Genomic DNA, 16,814 nt, shown 5'->3' with positions numbered 1-16,814 from the left:
CAGACTCTCTGATGTCATGGACTGAACATTTGAAAAATGTTAATTAATTGACAAGTAACAATCTTTCAGATGGTAGCAGCAAACTATTGTCTATGATCAACAACCCCGTTTAATAACTCCACCTGTCCTTTCAGGACTATCGTTAAGAATGACAAAGGAGCCAAGCCATAGAAATCTTAATTTTCAACTAAAAGATGAAGAGTTTATCATTGGCAACAAATAAATCAAACATTGTCAGTTATTTTTTCATTAACACAAAGGCTTACTTTCTTCATTTTGGGGAAAAAAAACCTGCTAAATACCAAAATCTTCACTATAATTTACATGACAATCTCATTTTTAAGTAAAAAAAAAATGCTGCATGATCATGGGGCTGAAGAGACATCTCAGTGGTTAGGAGTTCTTATTCTTACAGAGGGCCTGGCTTTGGTTCCCAGCGCCTACATGGTGACTAACTGTTATGGTAAAAGTAAAAGGGCACCATTCCCCGAGTGGCTGCAGGGGGCAGCAGACCACAATGAGCTGTTGTGGAAAATGCTGGGGTTCCAGAGTGGCCTATGGGCCACGAGGGCCAGGGTGTCCAGGCAAGGAGCCACTCCATGGGTGAGAGTGAGAGACAGAGATGCATCATGCAGAGAAAGTGGGTATTTATTTAGTGGGTTATGGAGGGGAAAGGTAAAGGGGAGAAGGGAGAAGAGAGGGGGGGATGGAAAAGTGGGGAGACGGGAGAGTGAGAAAGAAGGAACTCAGGCTGGAAGCAGAAGGAAGATCTGCTTGCTTCAGTGAGGGCCAGAGGATAATGGGTGGGGCTTGTCTATTAAAGGGACAGGACAGACCATTAAACTAACAACCATCAATAACTTCAATTCTAGAGGATTCTCTGCCATTTCCTGAATTCCATGGACAGTGTATGCATGTGATAAACACACACACACACACAGAGGCAAAATTGTTTTTAAAAAAAAATATTAAAATTTAAAAGTGTTCCATACTCAGTCCAAGTATGAACAAAATTATTTTTTATTTCTTCACATGGCATAGCTGTTCCCTTTTTATTCACTGTGTGCAGCAATAAAATTTCAAAGTCTCTATGAACTTGACTCTGCCTTGGCTCCTGCTGCAGCACTGGTGTCTTTATTAACCGCTAATTTAACAACATCAGAGCAAACCAGCCCTAGCCCTTCACTGTCACCGACAGTCTTGGCATCCTAGGACCCCGGCAGGACCAGTCTGACGTCCTTGGATCACATTTTGAGAATTGTCATCCTGGATAGAGAGTTCTCAAGCTTTGCTACTCAATAAATTCATTCTTTAAAAAGATATTTAAAATTCTAATAACCAGTCACATCTTTGAGTAAATTACTCAAAGTCTCCTGGGGGAGGGTCCAGGCATCAGTATTCCTAAATCCCTGTCTGAATTTCAACATAAAGCCAGGTTTGAACACTACTTCAATCAGATTCAGTTTCTCGTGGAGTAGTAGATGAAACAGTATGAGAGCTCTTTTTCCCCAGAAAGGCCCAGAGGCTTGGTTCACAGTAACATAGGAATAAGATGGTGTATCCACAGAGAATCCCAGAATGTCACTTGTCATTCCCTGATTCCCAGTGTTTAGCTCATGTATTGTTTGAAATGAAGGCATCTGTCACTGGCTAAGGATTCCAGACTGTTACTTCACCTCTAACTCTGTTCTCTGGTAGCTTTGTGGTTTGTACAGAAATGCCAAGCACCACGGCTTCCCTTGTATCACATGCTGATGCTGTACTAGGAACAGCCACCTCTGTGGTTGTTTGGAGGTGTTCCTGAACAAATGCACACTAACTCCCAGGATGGCTCCCGGCATATTGACAGTTCTGTTAGCTGCTCTTGATGCTATCCGCCAAAAGGTAACACTGACTTTTATCTTTTGCTTAAATGATATAACAGGTATTCATCATATAATAAACTTTTCCTAAATATATTTGAAGAAAATAAAAATTGTTGCAGCTGGAGAAATGCCTCAGCAGTTAAGAACACTCTTAGCTTTTGCAGCAGAGCCAAAGTTTAGTTGCCAGCACCCCATGGTAACTCACAACCATCTGTAACTTCATTTCTAGGGGATCCAATGCTCTTTTCTGGTTTCAGCATACCATGCACAAGGTGCACAGATACACACAGTCACACATGTAACATAAGTAAGTCATTTTTAATTATAAAAAAAGAGAGCTAGCACCTAGTTTAATCACCTAAAACAGATAGTTCTTATAGATTCAACTGATATGTTGAGTGTGTGCTCCAACGGGAGAAGCTGAATCCTAACTTCAATACTTAAACTCTACAGAAGTCGGTGGTACACAAATAGTTAAATTGGCAAGGGTGTTGGATGGATGGGGTGTCAAGAACAGGCTAGAAGAATAATGAAAGAGCAAGGCTTTAGGGGATCAGCGAACCTGGAGTCACATGTAAGACACATTATTTCCTGAGTGGATGATGACAGGGTTATTATGAGAATTGCAGATAATTTATAGGAAACCATAAAAGCTCAATAAGGATGCTGATTTCAGTTAGTGAGAACGCATGAAAGGACATGAGGACCTGGGAAAGCATGTGGCATGGTTTGGAGAAGTGGAACAAAAGGAAAGATCACTAGGATTCAAGACTGGAAATGATGAGGTCTCACCTTGGGAGGTGATAGCGAGAAGACTGGACACCTGAGGAAGGAAGGAAGGAAGGAAGGAAGGAAGGAAGGAAGGAAGGAAGGAAGGAAGGAAGGAAGGAAGGAAGGGTAAATTTTCCAAGAGTTGGTGAATGTAGTATCTGCATTGGTGTGGCCTTCTGTGCTCTTCAGAGAGGTGTCATGGGGGGCTAAAAAGTGAAAATAAAAATAAATAAAAAAGAGGTTTTCCCGATAGATTTGAGATAAAATAATCAAAAGATAAAAAGGAAACCTTTTCTGTTGTATCCCAGGAGCCACTGGGGCATCAAGGAGAAGCGGATGCTGAGGAATGAGCTCGGAACTGGAGACTTAGTTCTGAGATTTGTCAGTCCATGGGTAGTCATGGAAATCACATGTGGAAGAAGATCACCTTGTGAAAACATTTAAGAATGACCAAGAAAGCAGCACTTTCCAGGACTTCCCAAAGGACAAGTTGAAGAAAAGAAGTGTCCCTGAGAGGAAAAGGTGCATCCTCCCTGAGGGAAAGGCATGTGATCTTCCCTGAGGAAAAAAGATGTGGTCCTCCCTGAGGGAAAGGCATGTGATCCTCCCAAAGGGAAAAGAATGCAGTCCTTCCTGAGGAAAAAGGATGTGATCCTCCATGAGGGAAAAGGATGTGGTCCTCCCTGAGGGAAAAGGCCACGGTCCTCCCTGAGGGAAAAGGCCACAGTCCTCCCTGAGAGAAAAGGATGCAGTCCTCCCTGAGAGAAAAGAACACGGTCTTCCCTGAGGGAAAAGGATGTGGTCCTCCCTGAGGGAAAAGAATGTGATCCTCCCTGAGGGAAAAGATGTGATCCTTCCTGAGGAAAAGGATGCAGTCCTCCAAGAGGAAAAAGGAGGTGATCCTCGTTGAGGGAAAGGATGTGATCCTCCCTGAGGAAAAGGATGCAGTCCTCCCTGAGAGAAAAGAACACAGTCTTCCCTGAGGGAAAAGGATGTGGTCCTCCCTGAGGGAAAAGAATGTGATCCTCCCTGAGGGAAAAGATGTGATCCTTCCTGAGGAAAAGGATGCAGTCCTCCAAGAGGAAAAAGGAGGTGATCCTCGTTGAGGGAAAGGATGTGATCCTCCCTGAGGAAAAGGATGCAGTCCTCCCTGAGAGAAAAGAACACAGTCTTCCCTGAGGGAAAAGGATGTGGTCCTCCCTGAGGGAAAAGAATGTGATCCTCCCTGAGGGAAAAGATGTGATCCTTCCTGAGGAAAAGGATGCAGTCCTCCAAGAGGAAAAAGGAGGTGATCCTCGTTGAGGGAAAGGATGTGATCCTCCCTGAGGAAAAGGATGCAGTCCTCCAAGAGGAAAAAGGATGTGATCCTCCCTGAGGGAAAGGATACAGGCCTTCCTGAGGGAAAATGATATGATATCCTCCCTGATGACTTCATAATAAGCATTTCCCTCTGCCTTTCTGGTCCTCTACCCTATCTTCAAACCTCAAGTTGTGGGGCTGTGCTTTGAGGCTGCCCTTCAAAGGGCAACACCCCCTCTGAAATCCCTCCTCGCTTTCTCCTCCTCTTAATGCTCCTATTTCCTTCATGAAGATATTAAATTGCTCCACTAACTTAAATCACAAACAAACCCACAGTAACCAGTGGTATAGTGTCATCACCCACAGCAAGCAGGCTGGTGGCATCTGCGCTTGACAGACTGTCCTTCCCAGGGCACCCAGAATCACATTAAGCCTTCTCCTGTGTGCATTTGCAGCCTTCCACGGAGGCAGATGCAAAAGCTGAGATGACAAGAACAGAAGGCAGCAAATGGAATCTGAAAAGTGACTCCATCCCTATCCCACTCCCTCTTCCAGGAGGACGGAAGACTGAGGAGGTGGGGAGGCTTTGTAGGGCAGAAGATTCCCCAGATATAGAAGCCTGATAGTCCATTGTTCCCACCTGGTGTACAGCATCATCCCATTCTCCAGTCAAACCAAGAAGGTTAAACACACACACACACACACATACACACAAGACTGACTCAACCATCTGTATGTGTGGGATACTCAAGACTCTCAAGTAGAACTATATATCGATGGGAAACAATTAAACCACTTAAATATTCATAGATTCCAAGATTTGAAGAGCTGACTCCAGCATGCACCAGATATTCTGGCCGTTGAAATAGATTATGTCTTCAGAGACTACTATTGCAATTTTAAGGAGAGGGCCTCGCAACTGGAAGGTCTAGGTGAACTCAGGAAGGGGTGCACAACCTGTACTGATTCGAGAGGTCTAAACGAGCTGTGGACAGAAGGGCCCCAGTGGGAGCAGGTCCACAATACAAGCCTGGTCCAGAAGGTGGACCCAAACAGAAAAACCATAGCTCTGAAAAGGTAAAAGCTGTAACTGAGAGCAGCCAATCAGATAGAACTACTGCTCCTCAAGCCCAGCCTCTTTTGTAGGATGCAACATTGATCAATCAGGACTTCCCTTGATCATGTGGTTAGGTATTGCATGCCTAGTGCCTCATGCTAAGCCACACAAGGACTGCTCCAAAAGGAGACCAACACTGCCAGTGTTGTGTTCTGACCATGTTGCGACCATGACCATATGGCTTTTGCACATTACTAAGCAAGCTTGTCTTTTTTTATACTCTGCTCTCAGTTTTGCAGTGAACCCCAAACTGTAAGGAAAGAGCAAGATAGACAGGAAGGTACTGATTTTACAGCCAATGCTTTGTTTGTGTGGCTTTTAGATTCACATTGACCAGCTTCTCTTATGGATGCTTCTACTCTGTCTGCATGGTTCAGAACACTGCTGTGGGCGGGGAGGGGGGGGGGTGAGCACAGTCTCTTTCCTTGACTCTTGCAGCTTGAATTGGACAGATTCTTTTTCCAACTTCTTCCTTATGGGGCTAAGTCTCAGATACTGTATTAGGAAGCCAGCCGAGTACCGGCGCACACTTATGCATTGGATAAATAAGAACCATTACCGCATATTTGTATAACACAGAGGAGTCCTGTTTGTGTAAGTTCTCATTTCAGAAAGCTTGCATACATTCTAGACATATAGAGGCCCAATGACCTACCCAATGTGCTACAGAAATAACTCCATGCTTCATTACTGGATTTACAGTCTGCCGCCAGCTTTATATTTAAATTTGACTAAAGCTTGCTGATGATTACTACTTCCCCTGGTTCTCATTGAGATCCTGGCTTCTACTCATAAAGGCTGCAGCTCAAATTGCCACTAAAATTGCTGGGTATTAACATTAGGAAAGGAGCAATTAAGACTGTGGATATACTGGCTTGCTTTTCAATCTCACCCAGATCCTACCCATTCTGAAAAGAAACCAGGGGACTGCATATGCCAGATACTGAGTGCAAACTTGGAATGCTGGGCATCGGAAGAGATTATAAATGGTTCATTACCTTCTCCTCTCCCATCTGCCTTCTCTCCTCACTAATCCCCAGCCATGATTACTGTTTGCCTAGATGGTACCAGAAAGTCACTATTCCAGCCTCAGGGGACATGATAGTGAGCATCACCAATGGGGTCTTAGTCTCCAGAGTGTGTCTTCATGATGGAAAGAAGGTAAGCAATAAACGTGACTGAGAACACATTCATTTGGGTAGCAGTGGGTGTTGTGGAATTAATAGGTAGGGACATGAGAGAGGGTGAGAAAAATAGACAAGGTGGGGAGGGAAGGGCTCTCTGAAGATTTGGCATTTACACTAACAACTGAATAAAAAGGACATTGTGATATTTGAGGGAGTGACTTTTCCAATCAAAGGTAATGAGAAATTCAAAGGTCCCGAAGTGGGAAATATATTTAGTGAACTGAGAGTATCAAAGGAATGTCTGCGTGCTCTTGTGTGTCACGATGGAGAACAGTATAAGATGAAGTCAGTGTGATAAGGAGATGCGTATCACTGGGTGGGCATGGAAGCCAAGGATATTGCTAAGAGTTTAAAATTTAGCCAGGCATGGTAAGCACGCACCTTTAATTCCAGGGCTCTGGTGGCAATGATAGCTGGATCTCTATAAGTTTGAAGCCACTCTTGTCTTCATAGCAAGTTCTAGGACAGCAAGGGCTACATAATAGAAAAAAAAGAATTTTAATGTAAGGAACTGGGATCATAGCTCAGTGGTGTATGACTTGTCTATCATGCCTAAGACACTAGATTCAGCTATTAGTACCCTAAAAGAAAATGAATTTGCACTGTATGTTCATGGGAAGTGGCTGAGGTAATAGAAAAAGCAATGTGACCTGACTTGCATTTGGAAAATAATTCTAGGGCTGGGTGGAGAATGAAGCAGGGAAAAGAGGAAAAAAAAATAGGCTCGTTATTTCATAATCATTCTCATTGCTGGAATAAAAATTATAATGTGGAAAAACCTCAACCCTGTCACATCTCTATGGTCAAAACTCATCTCTAACCACAGGCACAATGGTCCCCTGGAGAGGTTCAAGAGGATGGAAGAGGGTTGAGAAGTTGCTTTGAATGTGTGGATATGACATGTGTTTCTTTTTGAAGTTCCCTTATTTCAAACTTACCTGCCTTTTAACTCCCACAATAGTCTCAAGCCACCGCCGCCGCCACACCACCACCTCCTCTGCCTCACATCACTCAAACTCAGCTGCATGTCAGCAACACACAGGAAATCTTTAAAGATCACTAACCAGCCTGTGTCATTCCGCCATTACATCAAAATCTTGAGCTGGGTCTCGGTACTTCTTAAAGCTTTCTCCCATGATCCCTCGGGTAGTCAAGGTAGCAGCTAGCTCACAGACACGGACATGTCAGAACCTCGGACAGTGATGACAAGCGGCACGGGATCATGGGGCACCTGCTCTCCCACTGCTGAGTCCCTGGAGAGCCTGGGGGGGAAAGGCTGGGATGAGCTCTTGAATAACAAGCACATTATGATGCTTGAATGCACACAGGCCCACACGCAAGGGCCTCTCTGCTGTCAGAAGCATCTTGCTTCTGCAGTGGGCTGCCCAGATTTGCCAAAGGAAAACTAGAGGACCATTGCTTCTTTGAAGACCTTGACAAAATCCAAAAAATTTTGAGAAAATAGAAACAAAGATGATTTCATCCCACTAGGATGCCTGTGCAGCTAGCACCACAAAGATAGAAGCCACCCCTGCTCCAAGTGCCTGGCATCCTACAGAGCTCAAAATGTAAAAGCTAACACATCTCATCAAGCTCTAAAATAAGGGGAGCAGCTTGCCCACTTTCCTATTTCATTGTTCTGCATTTGTCATGCTTAATGGCTAGGTATTTTTACAAGGTAAAGAAAGGGGGGAGAGAAGGAGGAAAGGTGAGAAAGAGGGAAAGGAGTAAAATTAACCCCGATCGGGGAAAGGGCAGAATTTAGGTAGAGTGGAGCAATGCCTCAAGTTCCCCATTGTGTCTGGAGTGTTGATTTGTTTTGACTTGTTTCTTCATAATGCGGGAAAGCAGACACAGCGCTAGAGACTCAGAAAACACCTTCCTATAGACTTTTCCACACACTTAGCACTTAATTACATTCTTTCTTATATGATTTGATATCATGGCAGGCGTGATAATGTTTTTGAGTCTGGCAAATTTCTCAAGAACACACTTGCTTTGCAGCTTCCCCGGCACCTCCTCCTGGATCCCTACTGCCTGGACATCACAGATCTCCACACTGAAGAGCTCAACTAAAACTTGTGATTTTGCTTGCTCCCTGGCCCCCAATGTCCACTCTTGATGTGTGTCTATGACCCTGCAAAGGACATAGCAGGCTCGGTATGCTCAGTCTCACAGTGGTGGAATTGTGGGATCTCTGAGTAGGTTGTCAGAAGTCTTAACCAATAAGACATTGCCATTTTTAAGCTTGCTTGGAATGAAGCTCCCCGTGTTAGATCCAGACGCCTACAAGGAGCAGAAGGACCCTGAATCAGGCAGAGCTTGGTGAGTCACACCTTGAAACATAAGGAACCATAAAGTTGCCAGAGGTCAGGGATGAATTTCCCCACTCGGGTGTGAGCATTGACATACATTGATTAGCAGGATGAGTTGGAGCTCTCAGAAGAGCAAGGCGTCCTTCAGCAGGCAAAAAAGCTTCTGTTAGCAAAGAGGGACCTGGGGAAGGCAAATGCCATCTGCTGTAGTAGAGAAGAACAACGGACATGAAATTCTTTAAAGGTCCCCAAAGAGATCACTTAGTGACTACTCTCTGGAACTGTCTGATGCTGAGGCCTGCTCCAGAACTTCCTGAGAAGAAGGTGATATCACAGCCTTCCTGATTATACACCTAGGAGGGGAGACAAAACTGAAGAACCCTCAGCCACAGTGAGACTCGAGGCGCCTAAGAACCTGTGATCCAGGCGAGGCTTAAAGCTTAAGTCTCGGCTTCTGCTACAGTTTGCACTCAGAAACACGGATCATAGTGAACAAAAGAAGCCAGAAGAAAATGACAAATATTGCACTTTTCCTCTCCCATGAAAGCTCTAAACTACATAGAAATAAGCATGCACGCACGCACACGCGCACACACACACAATATCACATCACATCGTATCACAAGCAAGTACAAGCGGAAGGGAGGATTCTTTGATGAGGGAACAGACAAGGGGAAAAAAGAGAAAGCAATGGAACGCTGAATATGGTCGAAGTAAATGATACCCTCCTGCAATAAAATACAGTAATGATTATTCCATGCTTTAATGCAACATTGGAAATGCCAAATTCTGCCCCTAAAGTGAGGTCATGAGAAGTCCCTAAATGGGGTAGTCTTTGGAATTTTTACATGAGTGCCTACATGGTCCTCGTTGTTGTTGTTGTGTGTGTGTGTGTGTGTGTGTTTTTTTAAACAAATTTGGGTTTTTTAACAAGCATTTAAGAAACTACCAAATCGTTTCTGGTGCAGCCATGAGTTTTCTGTTTGGCTTCTGCTGGTAATTTCTGTGCATACAAGCAGGGGGTAAAAAGACGACCGCCCATGGGCATCCAGGACTGGCTCTGTTAATAATTGTTTTCCCTTTCTCATTACAGCCTGACATTTTCAAAGCCAAGAGCTGTTCCACAGTCCATTAGCCTCTTGCACTGGCCTGGGACTGGGGTCTAGAACAAAGAGGAAGTGAAGATGGAAAACCAGGTGAGGCCCATATTGCCAAAGCAGGGTGAAAAGCTTTCTAAGTTCAACTCCTTTGTCTGCTGTCACCTGGAACTTTAGGGGCAGTCACTCACCCGGAAAGATCAGAACACTGCAAAGAGCAGGGAAGGGGGCAGCCAGAACATAAGGCTGGGTTTCCAGATATCAGTTACCAGTTACCGCTGAAGCATTTTCCATGATAAGCAGCCACTAAATTTCAGTATACAAGAGTAAGGTGCTGAGCTCACATACATTGGACTGATACAGACTGAGCTGGGGTTGGGAGCGCTAAGCAGGTGATGGGCCGTAGATTTGTGCCTTTGTTGTTGAAGAAAGCAGACACTATTCAGTATGCCAGTGTCTGAGGGTCATGGGATCCTGCGCAGTCAAGCCCTACTCACGCGGCAAGCCCAAACTCGCAGGTCGGCGGAGTGATTTCTTCCTATGGGAACGACAGGGGAGGAAACACAAACTTGGAAATGGGCTACCTGTCCACAGCAAGAGCCACCTTATTCTGGTCCATCTCGAAGATAACAGAATTGTACAAAGTGGCCAAGGATAGGTATTTCTTCTACGACCTTGATCAGTCGCTTCCTGCACTGAAGAAGGCACAGTCATAGTAAATGCCTAAGATATATTTGGAATATTAATTAGCAACTTCTTATCCACTGACATTCTAAATGATTTGGTGTGGATAGATTTTTATGTAAAGCCTCTCATCTCCCTCTTACAATAGTAAACTCCTAACAACACCTGATGGGCTGAATAAAGTATGGTCCATTGGGACGATGAAGTGCCTTGCCATGTTTAAATGCCACCGACTGTTGGGTGACACGGAGGAAAACTACCAATATTCTTGATTGGTACAAACAGCATGTTGTGAGTCCGTAGGTAAGCTCTTCTAATTCTGTTCTTAAAGTGTGTAGCAATAGATGTTCACATTAAGATTCATCGGGGCAGGGGGCTGCTGAGATTTCCTTAGCTAAGAGCATTTGTTTCTCTTCCACAGTACTGAGTTTGATTTCTGGCACCCATCTCAAACTGCCTACCACTTCAGCTCCAAGGAGATAGGGCATCCTCTTTTGTTCATTATAGGCATGCGTGTATGTGTGTGCATGCACACACACACACGCACAATTAGGTTTAAAAGATTATTTATGAATCTAAAATAAATTAGTAATCTATAGGCAGACACAATTTCCCTTTGAAATCCATTCAACTAGTTATGGTCCAAAGGTTGGTGTTCCCCAAGAGTCTTACACTGAGACTTAACAGTTACTGAGATAGCATTATAAGGTGGAGAACTTTGAGGTATAACTAAATCATAAGATCTCTGTTCTCGTGTATGGGGCGTAAAATACAAAGGGATCTGCCTGTTCCTTTATAGGAAGAAAATTAGGGGACTGACCTGTTCTTTCACCACAGGAGTTGTAACCAGAAGGCTCCATCGTGTAAACAGAGTGGGCCGAGACCTTCATTTTGGACTTGCTGCCTTACTTTTCTCTTTAACATTTCCCACATACAATACAGAACTTCTCCCTCATCCTCCCCACCTTCCTACACCCCAATTTTATGCTCTCTTTCTATAAAAAAAACCCACAGAAACAAAAATCAAAAGGAACAATCAAAAGACCAAAAAAGACAAAAAAAAAAAAAAGACAAAATGAAACAAAACGTGCATGAAAAGAAAAAAAGAGCAAAACACAAAACATAGAGTTTGTTTTATGTTGGCCAAACCCCTGAGCCTTGAGACAATGGTTTTGATTAAAACATCCCATTCAGGACTGATGTGCCAAGGTCTCCAGCTGTGGGCCTTTGCTAATTCACGTCTACTGCAAGAATATGCTTCTTTGATGACCGTTGAGCAAGGCACGGATCTATGAGTACAGCAGTATGATGCTAGGAGTCATTTTATTGCTATGTTTGTTTAACAGAATGATAGCAGTAAGCTTTTCCTATGGCCTCTCTATGAACTTCCTAGCTCCTAAAGCTATGAACACTGACTTCGGTTACTTATAAGCACTCCAGTCTAGGATGTTTTCTTATTGTCTCCTGAATAGACTAGGGTCCTACCCTTCCCCAACAGCCTAGATAAATAGGTCGTCTGGGATCTATTTCTCTGTATCTGGAGGGCTTTGCTGTTTAGATAGACAACAGAAGGCAGTGGATGTTTGACCATGGTGGTTTTGCAGTTTCTTTCTTCTCTTCCAGATGGCTAGAATGGTAATAGCTAAAATAAATTCTGAAGCCACCCTGAAGATGAAAAATCACTGACTTTATCTAGAATACACTTAGAGTTTTTATTCTAAAAGAAAATGAGTTGTTAGTCTCTAAATTCTTTCTGTTTTGGTAACTCACATCACCTACATTAATACGGTGGCATTACAAATTTTCTTTTCTTTTCTGTGATCTTCAATGTTTACCAAAATTTCCATCTTAGTTTCTGTGGCAATGTGTCATTAGCAAAAGAAACAACAAATAGACTTTTCAAACCAAGACAGCTTCCTTCAGGACTTTCTCAAAATTTCCGAAAGGTCTTGGGTGGCTGTAGTTTTTGTTTGTTTGTTTTCGTCTTCATTCTGACTGAGTTTATATGTCAGGAAGTCAGCAGTGCTTTCTGGACCTTGCCATTTCTGATTCCTTCCCAATATTTCTGTATAGCCATAACAGGTTCGGAAGTAGAATATATAATCTGAGGCTCAGGTCCAACTGGTTTTTCAATTTCCTTCTGCAACACACTCCTTAAGGACAAGCTACCTGAAGTCATAAAATTGAGCATCCATTTTTCTCATCTGCAACTCTGTAATATTATTTTGAGGGCCAGATGAATGTATGGCGAGCAAGAATCATCCTAGGACATAAGGTGGCAGAGTGAATGCTGGCTTCACTTCCTTAAGCTACAGAAACTTTAGCTCTAAGGTTAAACGCATCACGCTGAGAAGTCTTCATGTTTCAACCTGCACATTTCTCTCCCTTCAGGAGAGGATCATCACAGGGGAGCAGGACCGAATGTGCAGTTCCTTTCCCCGGTGGCTTTCCTGTGAGGCAGGTGGTCAGCTGGTTTAGGATGGGAATGTGTTGACAGGCTCGTGGAGGTTAGCACAATATCCACCCACATTTCATTTACTAGCTTATAGTTTTCAAAATATGGCTGAAGCTGAGAATTATGTTGCCCCAGGCAGAAATTAAAGCCTACCTTGTGCAAACACAATTAAAAAGCAAGAAGGGTGGCTGCGATGTATAAAGGAGAGAGCCACTGTACGGGAATTTTCCTGCATATGTTTTCTGAGAAGACTGGAAATAACAGCACACATACATAACCATGAAGGTTGGCTTAAAACCAGAAACTCCTACAGCTCCCACTAACCTTCCTTCCATCCTGTACTTCTCCTCTCTTGCTAAATTAAATACGAAATCTACTTTCACTTTTCTATTTGACATCTGTGAGCAAGACACACATACACGAGCAGAGGACTTTTAGCTGGTGAGTCCTTAATAAAATATCTGATATTGTGACTTCAGCTTCTACCCTTTCTTCTCTCTCTCTCTCTCTCTCTCTCTCTCTCTCTCTCTCTCTCTCTCTCTCTCTCTCTGTGTGTGTGTGTGTGTGTGTGTGAGATGTTGGGGGTATTTCTTTCTGTGTCTCTTTCTCCTTTTTCTCCCACACACTTCTTCCCTCCCCTCCTCTTTTTCCCCTCCTCTTTTTGCCTCCCCTCCTCTCCCCTCCCCTTCCCTCTACTTCTTCCCTTCCCTCCCCAATCTCTCCCAGATGCTGAGTCTGTCTTCTCCTCTTTGATACTCTTCTATCTTGGTCCAGGTAGTTCATGCCCGGTATTTCTGAGTCTTGTCAAGGTGAATGTAACACGATTGTCAGAAAGATCTGTTTCCTTATTGTTCTTTTAAGCTTCCACATCGGGAACTGGAGAGAACACTCAGTGGTTAAGAGCATCTGCTATTCCCTGCAGAGAAGACAGATTCAATTCTCAGCATCCACATGACAGCTCACAACTATCTATAACTTCATGTCCGGGTATCCAATGCCCATTTCTGACTTCCATTGGTACCAGTCATACACGTGGCTCACTTAAATGCATGCAGGCAAAACACTCATGTGCCTAAAATAAAAACAAATGAAGCCTCAAAAAAACTGCCACCTTGCATAAGTGTGAGGTTTAAAGTAATCATTCCAGATTAGCTCCCACTTAAGAAACAAAACCGTGTGTGAAGAGTGGCGTCTCGTGTGTATATACATGCTGGTAGCTGCAGTGGCGTCTGGTGTGTATATACATGCTGGTAGCTGCTTTGGAGCAATAATCACAACTATGTACAGGATGCCTTTCCCTCTGGGCACCTTTGAGTTCCTTTGCCAGATATGACTGGTGTCATTAGAATGAGTGTGTCATCATACCTTCTCTTTTCCTGGGTTTAAGTCTAACTTGATTCTCAGCCCTACTTTTGGAGCTTTGGTTCCCAGGAGCAAGCAGAGCCGCCGGGTGTGAAAACTGAAACCTGAGTGTCAGTTCAGCTTCCCAGGGTTCAATGCCAAGAACCCTAAAATGTATTTACGCTGAGGCCCAATTCCTATTCCAGTGGAAGGGTGCAGTGGAGCGGCTCATACGGAAGACAGTGGACAGCCAGACATTAAGGAGAACAACAGTCAGCAGGCAAGAGGATGCATGTGTGAGTGTTGAAGGCCCTTAACCCCTCAGTAGCTCTGAAGTGGGGCATGAGGAGCGTTCTGCAGGAGCCTGAAGAGCATCCTGAACTCCACTGTGTGCAGGGAAAAACCCAATGAATGAATCTGCGCTGGTGACAAGGGAAAGCTGTGAAATGGAGGCAATTTGTAACTCCGCTATGCCTGCCGTCGGGCAGAGGACGCACCTTAAACAATCATTGTCCTAATGTATTCAATGCATAATTTCATTGAAGCATAGTCAGAAAGCAGACCAGAAAAAAATCAGACTTCTGCAGAATGCTGAAAGAAGTAAGTCTAAGGATTTTAGCCTGAAATTAAAGAAAAGCATTTTTATCAATTGATAGTAAGTCATTAGATAAACAGATAGCAATCTTTGGGGCAAATCTTCTTAAATAAATGCATATGTATTACAGCAAATTATTCATCATTTACTATGTCAACACTGGGCTAAGAGGTATACTTGTGGTAATTCTTTCAATCATCATAAGAAGTCTAATATATGCATATGTATGTGTGTCTCTACGTCTCTCTCTCTCTCTCTCTCTCTCTCTCTGGATTACACACACGCACACACACACGTTTGTGATTTCTCTAAGATTATACAGCCAGCCAGGATGGATCTACAACTTTAGCCATCTTCTCTGCTGGAGGAAATTGTTCTTTTACTCATCAACAAATCTTACCTTGCACCTACCTGTGACTGATAATAGAAACCACGAAATAAATATTCCGTACTAACCAAAACTCCATTCCTCCTCAAACACAATTTGACACCATCTAAAGTCAGAATAAGTACATAACACTCTCTTAACAAACTTATCTTCACTTCAGATCAGATCAAACTCTCTTGATGCCAAATGCTTAATGCAGAATTGTATAGCTCAGCTTTTTGTCATCATATCAGCCTGCATTCCTTTAACACCTGTCATCCCCATGGATACCAAAGCAAATTACAAGCGTGGACCAGTGTGCATCTATATATAGGTGTTGCTTCAGCCCCCTGGGGACACAGTTTCTTAGCCTCTTGAAGAATTTTCTGACAGTTCTAAAGAGGAATAAAAAAAAGAAGAAGAACTTGTGTTCCATATCCATTTTAAGCAGAATAAATTTGAACCTAGGGAATAGTATGTCTCTATCCAGAATTTTCAATGCCTTGGAGGTTAAATGTAGCATTTAATATTACACTCTGGAGACAAAAGCAGATTTTTCTTTGAAAAGTAACACTGAGCCAACAATCGCTCCATTTTTGATAATTTTAACATCGAATGTTTATTTTCTTAACAAGCCTCACATCTCTCTTTATATTCCTTTTGAATTATGAGGTTTTCATCATATCCTTAAAAGAAATCTTCCTGATCTCAATGCTCATATCATTTCTGATTATAAATAATTCCATCACACACCTACTCTTTTTTATTTTTAGATCTATTTTTTTTGTTTTATGTGTATGAGTGTTTTGCCTACATTTAGTTCTGTGCAGCACACATGTGCCCGGTACCTGAGGAGTTGGTGAGCCTCCATGTGGGTGCTAGGAATCAAGCCAGGGTCATTTGAAACAACAAGTGCTCTTAACCAGGGAGTCAACTATCCAGGCCCTTTTAAAAGTGTGTGTGTGTGTGTGTGTGTGTGTGTGTGTGTGTATTATGTATGTATACAGTGCAGCCCAGACTGGCCTTGAACTTAATGCAGATCCATGCTAGGCTTGAACTCCTGACTCTCCTCAGCACCTCCCAAGCTGGTATGTAAATGCATGCTCTACCACACCTAGCACACATCTACACCCACTATTTTAATCCTTGTCTGGATGCTGGGGTGTAAGAGCATGAATATGGGAGATGGACACCTATGGTGCCTGAGCACCAGCATCTCACCATAGAGCAGGAGAAATGGAGATATAAACAAATTGTATTCTATAAGACACGATACATTTGCAGTCTAAACCAGCCTCTGGGGAACACAGAGAAAGATGAATGAATTATTCCTGGGAAATAGGAAGTGCCTAGCCAAGGAGATAGCATACATTTTCTAACAATCATAGTGTTAAGGGAAGTTCCCTGTGGGCCTCTTCTTTTGTTTCACATTTTGTGAGGCCCCATCCTTTAACTCCAGACTACCTTTCCTGGGGCATTTGTAGGGTAAGCAGACTAGGGGAAATGGAAATAATGTCTTTCTTCTAAGCAAAGAACAAACTTAATTAATTTTCCAGTCTGATAAAGACAATGGCAAAAAATAGCCATGCTTGTCACCCATCATGAGAATCAGGTACCCCAAGTTTGGGGGTTCTCAGCTGTTTTGCAAAAGCTGAGTAACATCTACCTGGGCTGTAGTAGGGAGCTGTGGAGTGTGTTCCTGCCGCCCCAGCTCCTGGTAG

Source organism: Chionomys nivalis, chromosome 4 (assembly GCF_950005125.1).
Source record: "Chionomys nivalis chromosome 4, mChiNiv1.1, whole genome shotgun sequence".
Lineage (NCBI taxonomy): Eukaryota > Metazoa > Chordata > Mammalia > Rodentia > Cricetidae > Chionomys > Chionomys nivalis.
The sequence above is the reverse complement of the archived record's forward strand: the minus strand, read 5'-3'. Positions refer to the sequence as shown.